The 24,320-nt window shown below is 34.0% G+C and overlaps 1 protein-coding gene across 3 annotated transcripts in view; it reads left to right on the forward strand.

Annotated features, from left to right (window-relative positions):
* Positions 1–24,320, forward strand: part of form3 (FH2 domain-containing protein formin 3) — a 120,079-nt gene that overhangs the window by 41,018 nt on the left and 54,741 nt on the right. For all 3 annotated transcript variants that reach the window (XM_076128259.1, XM_076128261.1, XM_076128260.1), the window contains exon 3: positions 10,066–10,096. The gene's annotated coding sequence lies outside the window, so the exon portion shown is untranslated. The remainder of the gene's footprint in view (positions 1–10,065; positions 10,097–24,320) is intronic.

Below are 24,320 nucleotides of genomic sequence, written 5' to 3' on the forward strand. Positions count from 1 at the left end.
CGTTTGAAAGAGCTTGGACGGAGGAGTTCTAGCAGTAAATTATTCCTGTAGCATAAGATTCTGTATCCATAATCCATCAATCAACAAAAAACCTTATGTGAAAGATGTTAGCGTATTCCTTAACATTGTTAGTTATTTAAAACGGCCAACTAATAAAAGCTTTGCAGAAACCATTAGCGCGACACAAGAATTTAATCTAGAAACTATTCTACCTGTTAAGCTAGTAATAACAATAAATAAATTAATTTGTAAAACAGATCTGATATCTAAATACACAGATAACCTCTTGATTAATTTTGCAATACACGTAACAGTTAACCTTCGTTTAAGGTGCGGTTATCACGATATTGGCATAAGCAGAGTTGTTAGTCAAATATTGCACTGTTTCTGTCCTCAAGAGGAAAAGTAAGGCCATAGGATTACTAATTGCATACGCTAATACTAGTTTAAAGCTTCGGCTGTTTTCTAGTTTAAAGGACTCTCCTTAATTTCGACTAGAAAAAAAAAGATTTTTTTTTATTGTTCCTTCTTGTAACTGTAGGTATAGGTTTTCAGTAAGAACAAAAAAACTGTACTTATTTAAAATGAAATAAGGGCTATTTCCACGCATTTCTGTTTATTTACTAGGCGTTTTATAATTCATCAATTTAGATAAGTTGTAAATTTTAAATAGTGATATTTTCAAGTGCAATGTTCGCACTAAAAACTATCAAAAACACACAATTTTAAATTTTCATAATAACCCTATTCATGGGACTTCTATGTTTGCATAAAAAAAAACATTTGTATTAAGTATAGCACATTAGCATAATTATTTTAATGAAATACTTAAGCATTCCCAACCCGCACTTGGACAGCGTGGCGGACTCAAGGCCTAACCCCTTCCTCATTATGGGAGGAGACCCTTGCCCAGCAGTGGGACATTAATGTGTTAAATTTATTTATTACTCAAGCATTACCTATTCAAAAAATCATATCTACTCAACCAATAGAATTAACCACATCCAGAAATCGAACCTACTCTACCAAAACAACTTCCACTAATAAAGAAATCAACATCACTGTAGCTGTCGCGAAACGCGTTAAAGAATTAAGGGCAGTACAGTGTGCACGCGTGCTTAATCAATTTGACTCATGCATTCCTGTACGTAGCCGGGGTCTGGGCCGTACTGTGTGTATGCCTTTAACTATTGTCGTGTAGATGTGACAGTTTGTGAAAGGGGAGTAGGTATTATATGGAAATTGGAAGAAAATATGTGTTGATTTGATAAGCTTGAATTAATTAGCTGAAAATGATTTTAAAGAGACTTGTGTATTTTAAAATATGGCACAAAAAATCTATCAAAATCATTCTTTAAGGGATTCTAATCAGGCACAATTACAGTAATTAAAAACTATAGCATCAACCACATCCAGGAATCGAACCTTCTCCACCAAAAGCCCCATTTACCGTCATTAATAAAGAAATCAACATCACTGTAGCTGTCGCGAAACGCGTTAGAGAATTAAGGGCAGTACAGTGTGCACGCGTGCTTAATCAATTTGACTCATGCATTCCTGTACGTACCCGGGGTATGGACAGTACCGTGTGTGTATGCCTTTAACTATTGTTGTGTAGATGAGACAGTTTGTGAAAAGGGAGTAGGTATATAAGGCCCAGCGCAGACAGACCGGAATAATCCTCGCGCGGTCTCGAGCATTTTCTTTACGGCTCGCGGATGCTCGAGCATGCTCGCGACTGCTCGAGCCTGCGCGAGGAAAACTTTCTAGGTTACCATTCTTCATTAAACATGCTAGTTTTCGTGAAAATTCGTCAACGATGGTAGACTGGGCTATGATTATAATTGCTCTTTTGACTGAAGAAGAATAAAAATGACGTTCTCTCTCTTTAAACTCAGTAACAACATTGAAATTTTTCGTACGATGCTCGCGCGTCCTCGAGTATGCGCGGGGATACCCGCGCATCCTCGAGGACGCGCGAGCATTTTTTGTCAGGTTCAAGCAATTATGCACTTTATTTAATTACTTTAAAGTTGATTTTCAAGTGCGTTAAAAAAATCCTCTCCGCTGCGCTCCTCTTGGTCTGCGCTGACCCTAAGGATATTGGTAGATAATATGTGTTGGTTTGATAAGTTTGGATTAAGTAGTTGAAAATGAATGTAAAGATACTTGGGTACCTTAAATTTTTGCACCATAAAACTACTATCAAAATCATTTTTTAGAGGATTCTAGTTAGGTACAATAATAGTAATTAAAAACTATAGCATCAACCACATTCAGAAATCGAACCTATTGTACCAAATCTTCAGCTACTTATACTAATAAAGAAATCAACATCAATTTGACTCACGCATTCCTGTACGTACCCAGGGTCTGGACCGTACTGTGTGTATATGCCTTTAACTATTGTTGTGTAGATGTGACAGTTTGTGAAAAGGGAGTAGGTATAATATGGAATAATACTGCTGCTGGGCAAGGGTCTCCTCCCGTAACGAGGGAAGGGCTAGGCCTTGAGTCCACCACGCTGGCCGATTGCGGGTTGGGGACTTTGCATACCTTTAAGAACTGTTCTAAAGAACTCTTAGGCGTGCAAGGTTGCATCTCGATGTTTTCCTTCACCGTTGGAGCTGGTGATTAATATTGCCACGGATTTGAACCTGTAAAAAATTGCGTGGGAGGTACCAACTTATACCTAAGAGTTTAGTTAAACCCTTGTCCAACAGTGGGACATTAATGGGTTAAATTTATTTATTTTATTTTTAACACTAGCTGACCCGCGCAACTTCGCTAGCGTCACATAAGAGAGAACGGGTCAAAACTTTCCCCATTTTTGTAACATTTTTTACTGGTCCTCTGCTCCTATTGTTTGTAGCGTGATGATTGAGTCTATAGCCTTCCTCGATAAATGGGCTATCTAACACTGAAAAAAATTTTCAAATTGGACCAGTAGTTCCTGAGATTAGCGCGTTCAAACAAACAAACTCTTCAGCTTTATAATATTAGTATAGATTTAAATTCCAAAACTTTCAACCAACAATCACATCTATCTACTAATCTATACAAAGTAACATATGAGTAATACAGTTGATAATGTATGACGAATTGCATTGAAGCCGGTAATCCAACGCGAGAGAGTGAAGTGGCTCCGAGCTGCTCCGAGCTTATTTCGGTACTAGAACATTTACAATGTTTTGAACACAGTCATTATTATTTATACTAAGTTACACTACAATATGCATGTTATATTTTTAAATAGGTAGCTGAGAGTAGCTTCAATATTTGGATCTTCTGCAGTGTTAAATCAATGAGTCTCTGAGACGAGTCATTGGTATCTGGAGGTAGAGGCGAGGTGTTTTGCCTAGTGTTTGAGACTACCATTGAGGTGAGAGGATTAGTCAGCCTAGATTCTGCGTTACCGAACCTAGCTGCTTCCAGGGCGCGCCGCGGGGAGGCTCCTATCATGCACCCCTGTAAAATCAATTGTAATTTGAAAATTATATTTTTTTGAATGAAATGTCGGATGCTATTGTTACTTCTTAAAAACTTTTTTTAGGGTTCCACACCCAAAGGGAAAAACGGGCCTCTATTACTAAGCCTCCGCTGTCTGTCAGTATAGTACACTGATAACTCCACCGACGGAAAAAAAAGGCCGTATCTTATGAACCGTAATAGCGAGAAAGCTGAAATTTCTTAAATGATGTATTTCCGTTAACAACAAATACTAAAAATTATAAATTAAGGGGGTCCCTATGCGATAACTGGTTACAAGATTCAAGCATTTGGCTGTTGAAAATGAATAACTACCTTAACAAACCGTTTAGTTGTATAATAACATAATTCAACGGCCAAATATTGTTATATACCTATTTGATTCCTCGAAGTATGCTTACCTCACCAATAATTTACTTGTATATTAAATAATCTCATCTAATATAAGATGATTCCATTACCTAAGCTTAATAACAGACGGTACGAGTATCTCTAACTTTATGAGTTATTATGATACTAAAGTGCTCTCAGCATCTAAAGATCTGATCTTAAGGACAATGGATTAGTCATCTGAGAATGCTTTGTGTACAGATTACAAAGATCTATCTAGCATTAATATTATCTATACTATATTATTATACTGTATTTAATATACAGGTTGGAAAAAAATATAGGCTATAGAGGGAAACTACCCTAAATATTGCATATATCTTTTTTTTTATTACCCATTACTGTCCCACTGCAGGGCAAGGGTCTCTTCCCAAACGAGGGGGAGGGGTTAAGCCTTGAGTTGATATATTTTAGTGAAAGGAAATTATGCTTATATTTTAAAAATTTGACAAATCTGCATTCAAAAATGTTTGATTAAATTTGAAAATTCATGAACTGGGAATCGAACTCGCAAATATAAAAAAAAATACTTACTTTTAAACGTGCATAGTATCTTAAAACAATAGAACACCCTAAAATTCAGCAATATCTATGCACTGGTTTTTATATGTGGTGATAAATTATTTCCCTATATTAAGGGACTAAGAATGAAATAATTAGGTACCTACATGCATTTCAATTATATACGTCTTCGGCCAGCATCTTGGGGAGAAGCAGTTAACTTACACAAAACCTAATAATCTTAAACATCATCCGAGTACACTAATATTCTTCCAAATCTCTTACTAATCGAAGTGTTCTTCTGTAAGCAGGAACTGAGAGATACATCTTGCGGTCGTTGACCCGCGGCGGTGACCGACTGACTATATCTGTATGTGGACCAATACGACCAATACACTCGCTATTAAGTGCACCATTCATTCTGATTGCAGATACACGTTGATTCTGTGGTCTTTGTTTTAGATTAGTAGTGTTTATTAACACTTAATAATAACACATTATGAATAACGTTAATTATTTTTTTATGTAAACACTTGTTTTAAGAAATCTTCTAGCCTAACTAACTACAACTGTGTAGATACTAGGAGATTTTTAGAGACGGTTTTTAACAAATTTAATAAACAAAATACCGCCTTTTGTAATCTCCTAGTATCTAACTATAAAGAGTAAAGTATTAAATGTATTTAAGAATAATTTATTCCTCATTTTTTTGAATTCGGTAAAAAGTTCACATAATAATATCCTGCTTTTTTGTTTTTTTGTAATGAACTCAAGAACTATTGTAAATGTATCTTTATGTGGTTTTCTAGGAGAATTTAAGTATGTAGATTAAGTCTGATATAATATAGATTGTTTAAAATATAAAAAAATCCTTTTTCTTCTATTTGTTTTAAAGCCCCACAACACAAGAACAATCCTCAGTAACTAACTAGTGACGAATACAAATACCTAAACAAAACAGCTCCATGACGCACATGCAGGCCACTTTCCAAGTGACGTCACAGTACATTAAAACGAAACTCGTTGCTCACTGATAACGTTTGATAACGATAACAGCTGACTCAACGTACCGAATATCACGTACGCCAGTTAAAGACTGCTTGCCGCCAATCGTTCTAGAAATTTAGAAAAATACTAGCTGACCCGGCAAGCTTTGTTATGCCATATACCTAAATAAAAAAAGTGTCACCTAGGGGTATGAAAAATAGATGTTGGCTGATTCTCAGACCTACTCAATTTTACAAAATTTCATGAGAATCGGTCAAGCCGTTTTGGAGGAGTATGGCAACGAAAACTGTGACGCGAGAATTTTATATATTAGAAGAAGCTTTGTTGTATCGTCTATAATAAGTATATGTGTATAGGTATTATGGTACCTATATAAATAGTATCATATATATAATTACCTCACTTCCATTAAAAAGTCTATTTAAACGTGAATGTAGTAATCATACAAAATAGTATTTTTTCCAAACTAATTTGAATTTAAGAGGAAAGTGCTTTAAAAATAAACAAGAATTGTCCCTAGATAAATTTTCTTCAGTTTTCTTCAGTGTAAGCAACCCTAATTGTTACGTGTTAGTGGGGAGTAATCTGATGGATAAACCTGCGGAACGCGAAGGGTGGTTGGTTTAAAAACAAGCCTCAAATACATCCGGTGACCTATCGATCTTATATAATTCAGAGAATCAGTATATAAATACATATCTATCATACAATAATGTTCAAAGAAAAGTAGCAGAAGCATTTAAATTTTATACAACAAGCTTGTAAACTACAAGACTAAAATTCAATTGATAAATATTCATATTTGTTCACGATAATTTATAGTTTCCATGATAAACAGCTTAGTGATAGAAATAACATTACTTTTCAATCCCTTTCATTGATAACTTTAAATAACTTGTTTGAACGGAGTGCAAATACGATTAGGTATGTAGAATTAAGGCAATAATAAACAACTAGAGATATTCTTTCTAACAAAACAATGATAAGAGTGTGATAGAAATCTTTAGACTTTGCTCCCTTTCATTATCTATACTAATATTATAAAGCTGAAGAGTTTGTTTGTTTTTTTGATTGTTTGTTTGTTTGTTTGAACGCGCTAATCTCAGAAACTACTGGTCCGATTTGAAAAAATCTTTCAGTGTTAGATAGTCCATTTATCGAGGAAGGCTATAGGCTCTATATCACGCTATGGTAATAAGGAGCGGAGTAGCAACGAAAAATGTTACAAAAACGGGGAAAATTTTGACCCATTCTCTTAGGTGACGCAAGCGAAGTTGCGCGGGTCAGCTAGTTAGGTATAATCATTAATACATTACTTCCAAAAGCCTATACCTACATAATATGTACATGGCTGTCGATCGGTTACGCTTTCGATACTAAACTACTGGATCGATTTTCGTAAAATTTTCGTACAGATCACTCGAGTGCCTCGACTTATATCTGATTTTCTATATGATAGTAATTATAATTGATATGATTTTCTGCACTTTAAAAGAAAAGACAAATATATTGTACAAGCTGAAACGCGCAAATAAAATTGTCCCCGTTTTTGTAACATTTTTCACCCGTACTCTGCTCCTATTGGTAGTAGCGTGATGATATATAGCCTATAACCATCCTCGATAAATGGACTATCTAACACTGAAAGAATTTTTCAAATCGGACCAGTAGTTCCTGAGATTAGCGCGTTCAAACAAACAAACAAACTCTTCAGCTTTATAATATTAGTATAGACATAACTTCAGAAATGTAAGTATACTCCCGATTAGTAATACATTCTCTTGCGTGAGAGGATATTTAAGAAAACCCAATTATAGTACAAATAAACCTAATAATAAAAGACATTTCTTTCCGAAAACCTTTAGCAAGTCTAATAAAGATACTTATCAACAGATCTTCGCACAATGATTAGCAGATACAGTTAAATATCTCCGAAATCCTTCTATTTCTCGGTATTTTAATTAGAGATGTATAGATATGACTTTTCGGATATGAATATATGAATAATATATCGGTTTCGGATACGGCTTCGGATTTCTTTTTTCGGATTTTCTGTTGGTTTTGTATAATATGTGTTATGGATATTAGAAAATTCGGAATTTAGAAAGATTCAACTGTCTCACTATCAATGTGATACGGTTTCGTAGACAGACTGACAGCGAAGTCTCAGTAATAGGGTCCCGTTTTACCCTTTGGATAAAGCAACCCGTAAACTCATAGAGCTTCAATTTAGGTATCGGTCTTAATATCCGAAATTATCCGAAACAACATGGTCATGTCAGTTTCGGATGTGTTATATTCGGATATCCGATAGTTTCGGTTACAGTAAAGTAACTATAACATCTCTATTTTTGATTTAACTAATAATATTGATGTGTTGCAGTTAAATTTAATGATATCGTTGACGTATCGTGAGAGTTCAGTTAGTAAGGTATCCGTGAGACATTATGATGAGCGATAAACATTAATTAACTAATTAGATGGACAGGCGTGGAATATATCTCAAAACCTGATTTTGCCCGTGATTTTGAGTGATTTATTGTGATTTTCCGGGGCATCTTACGGGATAATTAAATGTAGATATGACCTCCGTAGCGCAGTTGTTAAGGTGGTCACCAGGCTTTGCGCCATTGCGTCAGGAGGTCGTGGGTTCGCATCCCACGCAAGGCATTTAAGAACCTGTGCCATCCATAAATAGTTGTTTCGGGTCTGGTTGTACTTTGTGTCCGTTGTTTGTATGTTTGTAAAAGTCCCCACGACACAGGGGCCATTCTTAGTGCATTATTCTAATTCTGTAAATGTCTCGTTTTGTTTATTTCCGACTGTTATGGCGGATCTGCGTTGCCATAACAACGATGAATGCAAACAATCAATCAAAATTTTAAACGGATTATCCTTCATATTGGGAATACCCTCTAAAATTTTAAATTATTCTAGTCTAATCCACCGCAGTCTTAATTGTGTGATAGAACTGATAATGTGTACCTAATTATTTGTTATCAGTTGCGAAATGCGATGGAAGGTCGTTCCTTATCTTAACTCTTATCAGTTATCAGTCTTACGTCACAAGTAGTTTTCATGATATAGAAAAAAATATTTATTTAAGGTTCTCAAAAATGTACATGTTAGTTTCCTATGCACATTGCTAAAGCTAGACTATTGCTATATGTTAGCCGCCTTAAAAAACTAATATCAACCTTCAGAAATATCTAAAAAAACAATTAATGACACTCTACCGGATTCAAGAATCAAACTCAGAACCTTATGATCCACAACCGTACTTATTAGTAGAAGCTATTAAGAAAGCAACAAATCGTGTTTGATACTACTTTAAGTATAAATAAAATATGTGTTAGATAATTTGAATTCATACTCATTTATATTATATACAAGAAACAGCTGCATATTATTATAATAATTACTACTGCACGTGCAAACAAACACCTGTTTTACCGTTAAAACCTTCATTTTAGCAACAAAATGCTAATATTCCTATACAAATAGACAGTAAACCATATTTCCTTTTATTCCTTTAAACAATATTAATATACAAACTAATGTGAAGTCAGGAAGCAGCTCTAGTCATGATAATCGTGACTTGCTTCGTAAACGCTTCAAAGACATCATTACATAATGGGAACATATGACCAATATAACTTGACCTCCCAGTAAATATACTGTTTTACTAATAAACGATGCGTCAGCTCTGGTTTACAGTGTTTTTTTAATCAATTTTGAAAGCTGTATAATAATATGAGTGAAAACACTATTACTAATCAGTTCTAACACAACATTAATTAATAAGACATTAAAACTATTTTTTTTTCCTAACTAAGCAGAGTCTGAATAACCAGGATCAGAACAAATACTCGTGCTCATCACACAAAGATTTGTCCCGGGTAGGATTCGAACCCACCACTCGTGGCGCTACGGCTGTTGTGGCGAGGTGACCGTTTAAACCACTGCGCCAAACGTGCAGCTGAAAAATGCGAATTTTAGGAAGATAGATGTATGCTTCATTTTTTGAAGATAAATATATGTATTATGTCGATTAATCACGCCAAAACATCGATTTAGATGAAATCTAGCCTGTATTAATGTTTCATTATATTTATTCCGGGAAATCATTTCACGCGAAGTTGCGGGCAGTAGTATTCATACTCCAAACATATGTATGGGTCTTCATATTCTGGTTGTTCCACCAGTTTTACTTGAGCTCTGATCTCAAACATAATTGTTTGAAATTCAATATATCCCACAGGTCTATGTTAACTGGTTGTTTAGTTAACGTGTTTTAAGTTATGTGCATACATAATATTAACAAAAGTTAGTTAGGACGTCGCTCCAGTCAATAGCGAAGCGATGCGACGCGAATATTTTAAGTATTGACATAAATATTGCAGTTTTCTATAGAGTATTGAGAAGTAAGCTTTTGTGAGAAGAACGGTTTATTGATGGCCGGTTGCAATAATGTATCTTCAGTTACGGATAGCAAAACCTCGATAGAAATGTGGTTGCATAGATATATTTCTGAATTATGATATTTTTTTTATTTTTTAATGATTATAGAAATTATTAAAAAGCAACTTACAGTTTCGTTATTTATCTTTAAGTCGTATTGTTGATTGATTGTTGTAATATGCAATAAGATTTTAATTCATATTTGTTTTGTTACAGGACTGTGTCTACCAACATTAAATAACTTAAGGTAAGAAACTTACACAAATTATGAAACTTTAAAGCCATATTATTTATCCATTTAGGTCAATTACAGACACCTATGGTTGTCAAAGTTACAGTTAATTAATTTATCTGCAGTTCGGAAAGTAGGGCGTAGTAACAATTGCCAAGAAATCCCAAAATATAAGGAAATATCAACTATTTTTAGACAGAAACATTGTCCCCCACGGCTGTAAATAAAATGATTTATGGAAAATTGTATAGTAACTGCATACAGTAATGCAATTTTCTATTAATATTAAGTTTATTTGTTTCAAATTAAAAAGTACTTCTGTGTAACCATAAAAAAATCACGCGTTTTTTTCATGGGGTAGACTTAGGTATAATAATCAATTCCATAAGAATATCACATACTTTTTTCCCTTCAACCATGCATTAGTACCATTTCATAATTTCCGCTCTTACTCTACAATTAGAGTCACCATACAAAACCCCATCATTACCACCATGCACCCTTATATGGGAACAATCAGTAAATGCCAGTACATATAAGGGTGGTTGCTCAATGGGAAAGTGAAGGACATGTGATACGCAAGGTCACTGGATGGGAAGTCTCGTGTTTACTATAAATAAAAAGGGTTTAGGCATTCTTTGAAAAGATATTGAATTATAGACATTTTGACAAACTTTTTGTTTATGAGGCTATTTATTCTAGTAGCGTTAGAATTTGGGTGTCCATTTTCACAAATGATAAATTTCGGTAGCCGCTATAACAAAAAAAAGTGGGGCATCATACAATAAACGTGTTTTTTCTTTTTTTTTTGTACGTTACCCTTCGTGCGCGAGTCCCACTCACACTTGACCGGTTCTTTTCTATAGCTGTCTTGAATCAAACGTCAAAAAATCAGATATCGTCGATTCAATCATTTTCCTATATTATAAAAGTAAACATGTCATAATAAAAGCAATACTCGTCAATTTCGATCATCAAAACTTTACTCGCATAGTAAAAAAACTGCAAACAAAAGAGGCCTCTCCCACATTTAGCATTACTAATTAATTCTCCTCGCTCATCAAGAGCAATGATGTCTTCATACTAGCACACGCACTCGATCCATCGCTAATTATCACTCAAATACTCGATTGTGACTCAATTTACTAGTTTTATAAACATTTTCTTAGTATAAAAATTTTGTATCTGTTTGTATGTTCAAAAAGACATAATCATAAAAACTTTTAGATTTATTTTTAACCGACTTCAAAAAAAGGAGGTGGTTCTCAATTCGACTGTATTTTGTTTGTTACCTCATTACTTTTTACTGAGTAGATCAAATATGAGGTTTCTTTTTACATTGTGTTTTTATAAGTAAGTTTGCACTTATCGATCAGTAAAGTAGATCAGCTGCAACGCCAGAGAAGTCAAGACAGAGAAGTCAAGACAACTCCCGCACTAAGAATTGCTCTTGTGTCGCGGGGACTTTTACAAACATACAAACAACGGACACAAAGCACAACCAGACCCGAAACAATTATTTGTGGATCGCACAAATAATTGTCCCGTGTGGGAATCGAACCCACGACCTCCCGTTGCAGTGGTATCGGCGTGGCGACCTAAACCACTGCGCTACGGAGGCAGTCAATCAGTTCTTAGATGGGTAACCATATAGTTGTACTTGAACCTTTTCCTGTCAAATCATTTATTAATTCAAGTCAATTACTGATACTTATGATTGTCAAAATAGCAGTCAGTGACTTTACACGTTGCGATAGTTACAATAACTACACTTCTTTTTTATATCTTTGACTGACTGACTGAATATTTATTTACCTATTTATTTTACTAATTATCGTGATAAGCTAATTATGTATGTTTACTAACTATCTTTTTGACTCAAACTGGTCTGAAACTACAGATAAGAAAAACATCACACAGGCAAACCCGCGGTCAAAACACATCAAAACAATAATATTTCTATAGTTTTACATAATTACACATAATATACGATATATTACATCACACGTAACGGGCGCGATTCACACGGTGTGCGCAGGCGCCGAATATGAGTGTATTGTCACTTAGTTAGTGAAAGTTTTGCTTAAGTTGTGTTTACACTGTTTGACAGTATTTGTGATATAATATGGTTTAAATGTGTGTGTTTTTATGTATATTTTTTGATGTTTTGAAGACTGTTACTTTCTGTGCCAAATGGTATGTCACGAATTTTTAGGTTTGATTTCTGGATCGGATTCGTACCTATTACTTAAATTACTTAAATTATGCTTTGTCATCTGAATGACTATTCTGTGTGTGGTGAGTATTTTAGTGATAGATCAATGGTTGAATGAGGTCTTATGTTCGAATCCCTAATCGTTCAGTGATTTTCCCAATGTGTATTGAAGTAATCTGAATGAAATTTGGCAATAGACCTCATAAAATCTATATGTCAGTCTGTCTATCATAAAATAGAAATGAATTACGAATAGTGGATTTATTTTGATACATTTCTTCTTAGACTTTATGGCCGCGTGTGTTTATACCTACTGCATTGGTATAAAATTCATATGACGTGAGTAAGTAAGTCTAAAACACATACTTATCTGTCTATCTAAAATCTTGTCTAAATATATCAACTTATTGTAAAAGCGCCTTAACGAAAAAGAATTGATTTTCTATAATAATCGGAAGTGCTAAAATTAACTCGTTGTTTCTCAATGAATTCTGAATTGCCTATATTTGATCGATGCTATTAATTAAAATTGCAAATTAGTTAGAAAGATTGACAATAAAAACTAATTGATTGTTATAATTGTATAAACGTTTGGTGTAATTTTATTACGAAGTTTGGAATGTCTGTTACATAAATATGTTATGGAATTTCTTTGTATTGAGTCCACGCATTTCGAGTATGAATATTGATTTCTTTTAGTTGTTTTAGAGGCTACCTAAATAGCTTAAGGGTGGTTAAGGGCGAGCTCTAGACCTTTCTGAGGTCTAACCTGCAAATATAGCACAATTTCTAGGCGACTTGCTAGTTTTAGAAGGTCAAAGGTTTGGTCGTTCCGACTAAGAATACTTATATGCATATTTGCATGACTTTTTCAGTGGCAAGTATTGCCAGATTTATTCTGGGGCGTTGGAAAAATCACCTTTTTTTTCAAATCTATCATTTTGAGCAACTAATAACATGTTGGTAGTAGTATTGGGACGATTGTTTTTCTGAATATTTTCTGGAAGTTTTTGGGGTCCTGGAACAGTTATTCCAAAAGGCCCAGAAAACTAGTAACTACAGCAAAGTGGAATAAACCAAATTAAGGTTTTAATACCTCTATCTTAAATGAGTCTTACTTTCTGTTAAACACAAAATAAAATTCTGAGACCAGGAGTACCTATTTCTCTCTAATCTTAAAGTCTGTAAAAAGTAAAAATCGATCTTTTTAACTATGTATTTTAATCTTAAAGTAAAATCAGTTGAGAAAGATCTATGATCTTTCTCATACAGCTTTTAAACCAATATTACTTAACTCATCCTTTTAAACGATACAATCATAACAGCTTATCCTCGTTGTATTGCGACAGTCCACGCACTGTCGAGCCTCCACAAATATTGCAATGTTTGTAAATTAGTTGTGCTTGTAGTGTAGACATAGATATACTATAGAAATAAGCCCAACGTTATGTAGTAACAAAACTTATCCCTTAATATTGTATTGCTATTTTTGTGCTTTTATGCCTATGTAATAGGTACCAAGTAGATACAGTAGTGCGATTCTGTGCCGGCGTCGGTACTTTTGTGTATCGAGAGTTTGACATTTGAAATGTACTGCAAAAAAATAGGTTTTACTGGTTCTCTGCTCCTATTCATCGTAGCGTGATGATATATAGCCTATATATAGCCTTCCTCAATAAATGGGCTATTCAACACAAAAATATTTTTTCAATTCGAACCAGTAGTTCCTGAGATTAGCGCGTTCAAACAAACAAACTCTTCAGCTTTATAATCTAATATATAAATATATAAATATATAATATATAAAATATATAATATATAAAATATATAATATATATAAAATTCTGGCGGCACAGTTTTCGTTGCCATACTCTTCCGAAACGGCTTGACCGATTTTGATGAAATTTTGTGAGCATAATGAGTAGGTCTGAGAATCGGCCAACATCTATTTTTCATGTCCCTATGTGACCGTTTTTTTTTATATGGCAAAACAACGTTTGCTGGGTCAGCTAGTACTAGTATAGATTTCTCGTGAGCACACTCGTATAGTGCAAATCATTATCTCACACTTTTTTATGACGGTAACAGAGATCAATTTTGTCAAACATTATTCAATTCAAAGGGCTATAATAATATAACATGTATTGTAGTAAAAACAAAATCCCTAGAACGATTACTAATTGTTATTGAAACAGTTATTTCATCATATTGTACTATTTTAGTTTTATTCGTCATCCATTGATTCATTGTTTATTTGTGATAAATATTATGATTATTTTTAATACTAATGACTCAGAGAAACGTGTTATTTAGTTATTTCAAATTAGGTCAATAGCTTATCTAGATAAAGATTGAAATCAGATACTTATATTGATTTTTTCTTTAAATAACTAGCTTTGTTAATATCAATGAACTAATAAGATTTGAATGATTGTAGTGTTTAAATTGAGTTGATTTTTAAAGGTATCACAGCCTTATCATACTCTTATTTTTCCATATCTACCAATCTACTCTTCTTTTATATGGCAGTAACAAAATAATAGTATTTTGCTGCATTGTAAAATCTTCTGTTTTTTCAATAAAAGTGGCAAATTAATAAATTTTGATCTCTATGGAGAATAAAATTGGCAACTATGATATAATTAGAAAATTGCTTACTAACCCCCGGTTTCTGAGGTACAGTAAGCATTAGTTTATCTATTCAATAGTGTTTAAACTCATATAAAAAAAACGCTATGAAATAGATAAACTACCGTTAAATGTACTCAGAAACCGGGGGCAAGTATGTTCTTGTAGTCTCTGTTTATGATCCCCTGCAATATAAATAATGTTTTAAAATTGGAAACGTTGCTGGTTGTTGGATTTTTTTTATGGATTGTTTACTTTTCAAAAAATTTAAATGAAAAATTTTAACACACAAACGTAGCTTCATATATTACATCTTTCACTACACAACAATCATAACAGCAGTTATGTACAAGTTGTGACAAGAAGCTTGTCCAATTGTTTCGAGTGTGTCCCGTCACAAACATACAAACACCTGTCACTACTGTGTATTGTACTGTTGCACTGTTTCTTGTATGTTTGTTTGCTTGTGATGTAATTTAGGCTTAGAATTTTTGTCACGTAAGTTTTCGTGAAATATTTTTGTTGTGGTAACATTTTGGTACCTAAATAGGTACAACACTAAAACTTTAGGGAAAACAATAAAACCCCCGCAATAGCAATTTATTTGGGCCGCGGGACCTTTTACAAACATACAAACAACGGACTGAAAGTCCAACCAGACCCGAAAGAATGATTCGTGGATCGCATAAATAATTGATCCGTGTGGGAATCGAACCCATGACCTGTCGACGCAATGGTACCGGCGTGGCCACCTAAACCACTGCGCTTTTAAACAAAAAAAATTAACTCAGTGAAACAAGGAATTAAGCTCTTAGACTAAACAACAAGACAATAACAAAAGGAGTAAATCTCTTGCTCTATGTGAAAGTGCATGTTAGTGACCTACGGCCTGAGACGTTTTGTTTGACTGCACACGTGCGCGACTCGTGCTTGACTGTGACGGACCTTCCGTGAACATGCCTCATTGAAGCTGGTAGCTACTTGTGTTACGTAAATAATGTATTATTGTTGTTTTATTTCAATTGTTTAAAAGGTAAAGCTGGTTGTTGATCAAGGGGTGATCAGTTTGATTCTCAGGTTTGATTTTTTTTATAAAACTCCTAATAGTATGTTGTTTTGGGATGGGCCTAGTCAATGGTAATAAATAAAGGGTGATGGGTTGGATTGTAAGGTGTAGTTAGATGTTTTTCTCCCGGGATTTCTTTAGTAGCGGTCAGGACTAGTCAGGACTAGTCAGGAGATAGAGGATTTTGTATAAAAATGAATAAATTTAGATTCTAAATGATAGAATTGTAAATGTGTGTATTATTATTAGTTGACCCGCGCAACTTCGCTTGCGTCACATAAGAGAGAATGGGTCACAATTTTCCCCGTTTTTGTAACATTTTTTACTGCTGCCCTGCTCCTATTGATCGTAGCGTGATGATATATAGCCTTCCTCGATAAATGGGCTATCTAACACTGAAATAATTTTTGAAATCGGACCAGTAGTTCCTGAGATTAGCGTGTTCAAACAAACAAACAATCAAACAAACAAACTCTTCAGCTTTATAATATTAGCATAGATTAGTATAGAATTTCGCAGAATGTTGTGCTTATAAATGAGACCTGCAACCAGGACATTAAAATAATCATCATAATTCATAAGTTTGTGAAAGTATAGCTTAGAAAAAAAATGGTGAGACATTTTTTTTTGTTTTGTTTAACAGTTGTTATAAGTTCAATTAAGTAGAATAGATATAAATATATTGTTTAATTATTATCCCTTCAGCTATTATTAAACAATATAATTACATACAAACCTAGCCTCAAGCACAAACTGTCAGAACTAATTACAACCACTTATCATCCAGTTTAACTTCTGGTTAAACCAATGTCGTACTCTTGACCTCATAATTATTTACTAATTATTATAGCTAATTAATATGTTGTTGAACTTTAATAATTGTAATAAGATTGTCACTTTGTCACAGCTGTCGGTTTGATTCCTATTCGTACCAATATTTGAATGATTTAATAACCTAGAGAATGATTGAGAATCTATGTATTGACGTTTGCTACTCTGTCTCGTAAAAATGCTGAACAAATATTGATGAATTTTTCTAGTAAATGATATATGTTTACTGTCCTTTTTCTGCTAATAAATGTGAACGCTTACGATGGTGTTTGTTAGTTTTCTGCAAAATCGATTAAAGTGTTGTACCTATGTATGTTATCGTTCTCCTCATCTGAAGCAGCTGAATCGATAGGGGTCAAAATTATCTGGGTTAGTAGTTTATATATTGGAAAAGGACACTATTTTCAACAAAGTAAAAATATGCTTGTAAAGTCGCATGCGTAAGCTAGTAGGAAACTTTATTTTAAAGAATGTCTTTAAAAATAACTAAGTATCAACTGTCATATTACCCAGTACTGTGGTTAAACTACTGAACCGATTTTAATAATATCATTATTTAGTCATAGTTCACCGAGCCGTGAATGAAGTTATTTATAAACTACGTATTTACACTGAATTATGACGTGTACAAGATAATATTGACATTGAGGTATGAAGGGAATTGGGACAGGACAAATAAATGAATTGGAACAGGAAAATTGTGTATTTAGTTCCAAATAAAATGACGAAAGAGGAAAATTTTTGAAGTTTATTATTTAAAGGTTAGTTAGTTAATACGTAAATAATTATGACAGAACTCATGTTACGTGCAGGTCAAATAGTGTGTAATTCTGATTTTAGACCTTATTGAAACATTTTATGGACTAATTGTGACGTTTAAAAGTCAGATTTTTGTAAAGTCTGTGTCCATACGTTTGTTGCGGCTAATCTCACAAACGGCTCTACCAATTTCAATGGGTCTTTTACTGACCTGGACTCGCAGATTTGACCAATTTTCTTTTAATTGTATCCACAAGAATATAAATTTTATACCGACCCTCCCTTATTGAATATTGTTCCCTTTTTTATGACAGTTTATTCAGTTGATAACTGGTGCACGTCCAATTATAAAGGTCACTATTCTGTACATTGCTGCTTTGACGTAACATGTTAATCACTAAAATCTAAGAGAGAAAACAATGTACAGCATAGTGGCTTTCAAAAAGTTTTAAACTAAGATACGTTATAGCCCCCCAGGCTGTACCACTATACAGGTACTATATTTACAGCACGTGTTAGGTTTCTACAGTCAAATAACCCTAACCTAAAAACCATTCTTTACTGACCAGTCACCTTGGTTAGATCATAGATAGTCTTATACAGGGCACAACTTATACGGCGTGTTATCTGACCACGATCGGTAGGAAGCCAGGAAGTGTGCGTCACTCCTTACTTGCAGGGCTGTCCCGGATGTGACGAGAATATTATGAACGCTTTTAAATGATAGGTTAGGGATTTAGGGCAGAGGGTAATGGAAATGTGTGTGTTGTTACTATTTAAAGTGGTCTTTTTTCAAGTATTTTTAAGTAGTTTATGTCAAAAGTATAAGTAATAATAATGTAAGATTTTTTTTCGTCGTTTCAATTTGTTAACCTAGTGTGAAAGTTGTTCAAGCCGCTCGAAGGAAGGATTTACCCCTCGTTTCTGAGGTACATTTAGCGGTAGTTTATCTATTCACCACCCGCATAACGTTCAATGGTTGTACTTTTTACCTATCATTCTGTAAGGACTAAAATTGGTTCAGCTTGTTATAGTGGAAAAGAAACATACCTTCATACTATAAAGAATTAGGCAGTGCTTATTCATTAATATTTGTCGATGATACTTAGCCACAACTGGCCGCAACTATGCTCTCATCATCTTCCTAGGTTTTCATCCCGTCTTGTAACAAAGTCCGTTTTCTGCTGTTTATAATTATTTGAGAATTTCATGACTCAATATTTCTCGTGTAAACTAAACTAGTTAGAAGTTACTCATTAGTAACTTCTAACTAGTTTAGTAAGAAAATTCTGACTGAATAGTTTAGTATTGAATCAAGTATCTTATTCATGGGTTATTTTAACTGAGTATAGTATGACATTATAAGTATACAAATAATGAGTAAGTTTGTTATTTTTCCGGGCAATCCCCACTTCCCAGATCATATGTTTGTTTATTTACAAATATGTCTCATTTTAAGTGAGAATATGATGATTTATTTACTAAATTTAGTTAGTAGTATAAGTGAGTCGTGAAACAAAGACGTGTTTTAATATTGTTTCATTATAAGTGTCCGACAACAATAATGAGTTGGTTTATTTCTTCACTTTTGAATCTGTTGACTTGTGCAAACCGCGTAACGAGTGAATTTTGAAGTTTACTTCAAATAAAATAAATTATGTTTATAGATATAAAGACCAAATATATTTTAATGAACTAAAGTAATAGTGACGTAACGATAGTTAAAGTGTGTGCTGTTTTATAACTATAATTATTTTTTTAGGTATGTGAATATATTTATTTATTTGATGTAAATAAATAATTATATTATCAAGTGATAGACAGGTAGGTCCGGAAATTATTTGCAATATTTCGCCATACAATAAACACCATCGCATAATCCTTATTATGCATTCACCATGCACCGCTTTTAAAACGCCATAACAATAAATTTAAGCTATCCATACTAATATGATCAATGCGAAAGTCTAACATTTGTATGACTGTTAAGTTTTTGCAACTACTAAACTACCGAATTGTTTTGGATTGAATTGTTCTACTTATTTTCTTTTCTCTTCCTCTACTGGGCTAGGGTCTCCCTCTGAACATAAAAAGAGTTTGGTATTAGGTCCATCCAGGTATTACTCCTCCCTTCCTTCTTTCTTTCTTGATCCTGCTTAAAAAAAATAAACAAGGTTTTTTAAAAAAGTCGAGATTTTATTATTTCTTCAAGAACACAAAAAAATTGTAATAGAAATATGACAAAAAAACAACTATTTAATTTTTAGGCAATAAAAAACTCTAATGTTAAAAATACACAAAACACCTGGAAAAAAATAAAAAATCCGCACATAAATTGCATAGATGATTAAAACCACATTTGCTCTATGCATTACAATAATTTATATTAATTCAAATACTTTCACCAACCCTATGACGTAAGGGCGTGTGCACACTTGCGATTTAAAAACGCATTACGGTATAATAGAAACACGCCCTGCATTGTTGCTTTCTATACCATTAGTCATGAGTTTGAGTGCTTCGATAGTTAATTGACGAGGACCATTGTTTGAATACGTATGTCGATGTTACTGCTACTGTGCTTTGTTAGTTATTTTGTTTGTACGTTTTAATGTTTTGGTTTAAAATAAAGAGTGGGGGTTTGATTCTCGAAGTAACGAAAAAACTACAGACTTTACATTTGAATCTTTTTTTGTTGGGAGTATTTTGAATAATCATAATACTATTTCTTTAATTTATGCAATCTAATTGAAATTCTTTTAGTGGTTGATGTGGTCGCCACGCCACTACCAGTGCATTGAGAAGTCGTGAGTTTACTTGAAATAAACACTATAATTGTAATGTTTATTTGTACATTAAAAAAAAATATTTTTTGATACACATTTAGATGTTTCGAGTCCGGTTGTATTTTGTGTCCATTGTTTGTATTGTCCGACACAAGAGCAATTACTATATTGAGTTTTCTTTTTAAAATATATGGTAGTATGTAAATTTATTAATAAATAATTCTCATTTACCAGACAGTAATTTTACATTCGTAAAAACATGCCATTAGAGCCAAGTAGAATCTCAAAAAATCTTTACTTTACCTGGACACCGAACCCCGAAACTAACTTGAACATTACCACAAGGTTCTAAATCAATAAAAAAGCCCACCTACACACAATCGCACTTGCTAACACAATTATAGCACAAATGGTGTGCGCGCGTACTTACGCTTAGTATCAATGGGTTATGTCTTCCTTGATAATAGATAACGATGACTATGTACAGTGTATGACGTGGTTGATTGTTAACCGTTTTATGAGCTCGATTCACGAGGTAAGTAACCTTTGTCACAGTTGGTAGTTGAATTTAAAGTAGGGTTGAAAACCTTCAAATAGTTATCTTTTTTTTTAGGGTTCCGTACCCAAAGGGTAAAACGAGTCCCTATTACTAAGGCTCCGCTGTCTCTTTGTCTCCGAGCTGTATCTCATAAACCGTGATAGTTAGAAAGCTGAAATTTTCACAAATGATGTATTTCCGTTGCAACTATAACAAGCCCATACAATAAGCATGCTTTTTTCGTATTTTTTTGCTCAATATTAATTTCCTATTAGATATAGATGATGGTGCGGAAACCTTCGTGCGCAAGTCATGCTCGCACTTGGCCGGTTTTTTACCCATAACTGCCCCATCACTGGGCTAGGGGGCTTCCAAGCGGGCGAGGGAAATTGTTAACTATTTGGTAATACGCGCTTCATATTAGTTACCGAGCTTCTATATTTCAGAAGTTAGGATCTAGGTTTATCCTTACATTAGTGACAAAAATAAACCTGCTAAATACACCTTCACATACCTACAAAAAATTACGCCTTTTACCCATAGAGGTAGAGCAATGAACGCCACTTGATACGTTCTTTACAAGCTCCCCTTGCCTTATTCACATACATCGCTGAATCAATGACCGCATATTGCTAAAGTTCCGGATGAAGGCTTCATCGTAACTATACAATCGATTCTTAAGATACTATTTTACCTTACCTTGATAAAAATGCAAAAGTAAATTAATCTAGAGTTCTACATGTATCACAGCTAAACATCTAAAAAGATTGAGATGAAATTTAAAAACAATGGTTGACTAAATCCCCGGTATGAAGTCTGCTACTTTATAACGATTACAAGGGCAAACTCGAGGACAAAAGGTAGTATAGTAAATATTGAATCAAATTAATTAGCAAGTCTTCGCCCACTGGGTACTGTCGTTAAAACAATATATTTGCACACAATTAGATGTCCATACACGGACAGAATAACATACATGCATGTATAATTATGTGTCACTTATTGTTTTGTCTCTTAAGTACATAGATATCAGAATGCGTAAGCTTTTGTCTGTTGCAGAAAGTTTTTTAGTATAGAGGTCAAGCTTTTACTAAGCGTTTCTTGCCTTTTTTCTTAAAAAGACAACTCCCGCACAAAGAATTGATCTTGTGTCGCGGGACTTTTACAAACATACAAACAACGAACACAAAGCACAACCTGACCCGAAACAATTATTTAAACCATTTAAACCATTTAAACCATTTATTTTTGTTACACAAAATAAAACTTAGCATAACTTAGTATCTAGTCAATACATCAAAATTTATATGTAACAAAGGGTTACAGCTCAGTGTACGCTGTGCTAGGCACAGCACTGATTTTCAGCTGCCCCTAACAATATATTATAATATTGCACGCGACAAACAAAAAAAAACAACACCGTACTTAAAAATAAATGAATTATAAAATATAAAAAGTTGACAGTATTTGTGGATCGCACAAATAATTGTTCCGTGTGGGAATCGAACCCACGACGCAATGGTAGCGGCGTGGTGACCTTAACCACTGCGCCTCGGAGGCAGTCAAAAAGTCATTGTTATTCCTTAATTTAGTTCTTGATTTATTCTTTCTGCAAAGTGCAGATTAAAAAAGGGGATGTTAAATATTTTTTTATTAAGTGTTAAATGCTTTTTAAGACAGTCTAAAAAGTACAGTATGAGTCAGAAGCCCTATTATTCTCGCTATGTCCGCCAAGCAACAAGTATTGAATGAAATCACCGCAATTATTCAATAATGTAGATCAGTATATATGCAGCACTTAGCCACGAGACCGCGAAACACAATACTGCGCGTGGACATGACAATTAAACGCTTTATACGTCTATTTGCGCAGTAGTAGTATGTTTGTTTATTGTTGAAATAATAACTATATTTATAGATATTTTTAGTGAATAAATACTACTCTCTATTAAATTTTAAATAGATGTTTTTTAAACCATCACTGTTCGGACTGTTAAAAGCAAGGGTCTCCTCTAGAACTATGGTTAGGTTTTGAGTCCATAGATTTCAATGAATAATACAAGATTAACATTGTTGTAAAAAAAGTGAAAGGACACCGATCATCTCTCAAGAAACTTTAGTGCGTACTCATAACCGACGGTCCTGTATGACAAGATGTATGGATACGATAGAAGCAAGAAAAGTTTGTAATCGTAGCAAGTGCATTTCTTGGTTTCTACTACCTTTATGGGTACAAGGCATGATTATATGTATGTACAATGCATTTACTGACCCAAACATAATCCATACTAATATTATAAATGCGAAAGTAACTCTGTCTGTCTGTCTGTCTGTCTGTTACTCAATCACGCTTAAACTACTGAACCAATTTGCATGAAATTTGGTATGGAGGTTTATTGATACCCGAGAAAGAACATAGACTACTTTTCGACCCGGCAAAATGGTGCATTCCCATGGGAAAATTCAGATGGCGGACGAAGTCGCGGGTAAAAGCTAGTACTTGATATATCTTCGAACTACTGATATTTAGTTTCTTGTAAGCTTGTCATCTACACAATGTAAACTCACAATCACCTGCACTCAAAAGCTACTCGTACTCAAAACAAAGTGTTCATTACTTAGTTGAGTCAACTCAGACGTTTACTCAGCGAACAGGAAGTGCTACAGTAACGCTTTGTATGACACTTTGTATGTATGATATAATTGTGCTATTGTTTTGTGGGGTAAGCTGGAGAGTACGTAAAATATGGATATTTTTGAAACAGTAGGCTTAATTGGTTAACCCTTAAATACTCGTACCAATAATAATAATGCATAGGTCTTTTAAGTCACGAACGAAGATGTTCCCTCATCCATAGTAATATTATAAATGCCAAAGTAACTCTGTCTGTCTGTTACTCAATCACGCCTAAACCAATTTGCATGAAATTTGGTATGGAGATATTTTGATACCCGAGAAAGGACAAAGGCTATATATCATCACGCTACGATCAAAAGGAGAGGAGTACCAGTAAAATAAACATTCTCTTATTGGACGCAACCGAAGTTGCACGGGTCAGCTAGTTACTAATATTCCTCTATCTGACGCCACCTGAACCATCTGCAATAGATGGACACAGGCAATGATGATGATGACTCGTACCCATACTCACAATGCTTTCGCCGGCAAATGTCGACAAAAATATAGCGTCGTGAGCACGTTCTGATTTGTCGAGTATAGACAACCGAGGTCAAAGGGTTAACTCCCGGTTTCTGAGGTACATTCAATAGCGTTTAAACTCATATAATAAAATGCTATTGAATACATAAACTACAATGTAATGATAAATGTAAATTCGAGTGTTTAACTAAAGGATAAGTGAAATCATGTTTCTATGCGAATACTGAAGGTACTTTAGAGGTATACCGCATGAGTA

The sequence above is a fragment of the Anticarsia gemmatalis genome, chromosome 21 (assembly GCF_050436995.1).
Source record: "Anticarsia gemmatalis isolate Benzon Research Colony breed Stoneville strain chromosome 21, ilAntGemm2 primary, whole genome shotgun sequence".
Taxonomy (NCBI): domain Eukaryota; kingdom Metazoa; phylum Arthropoda; class Insecta; order Lepidoptera; family Erebidae; genus Anticarsia; species Anticarsia gemmatalis.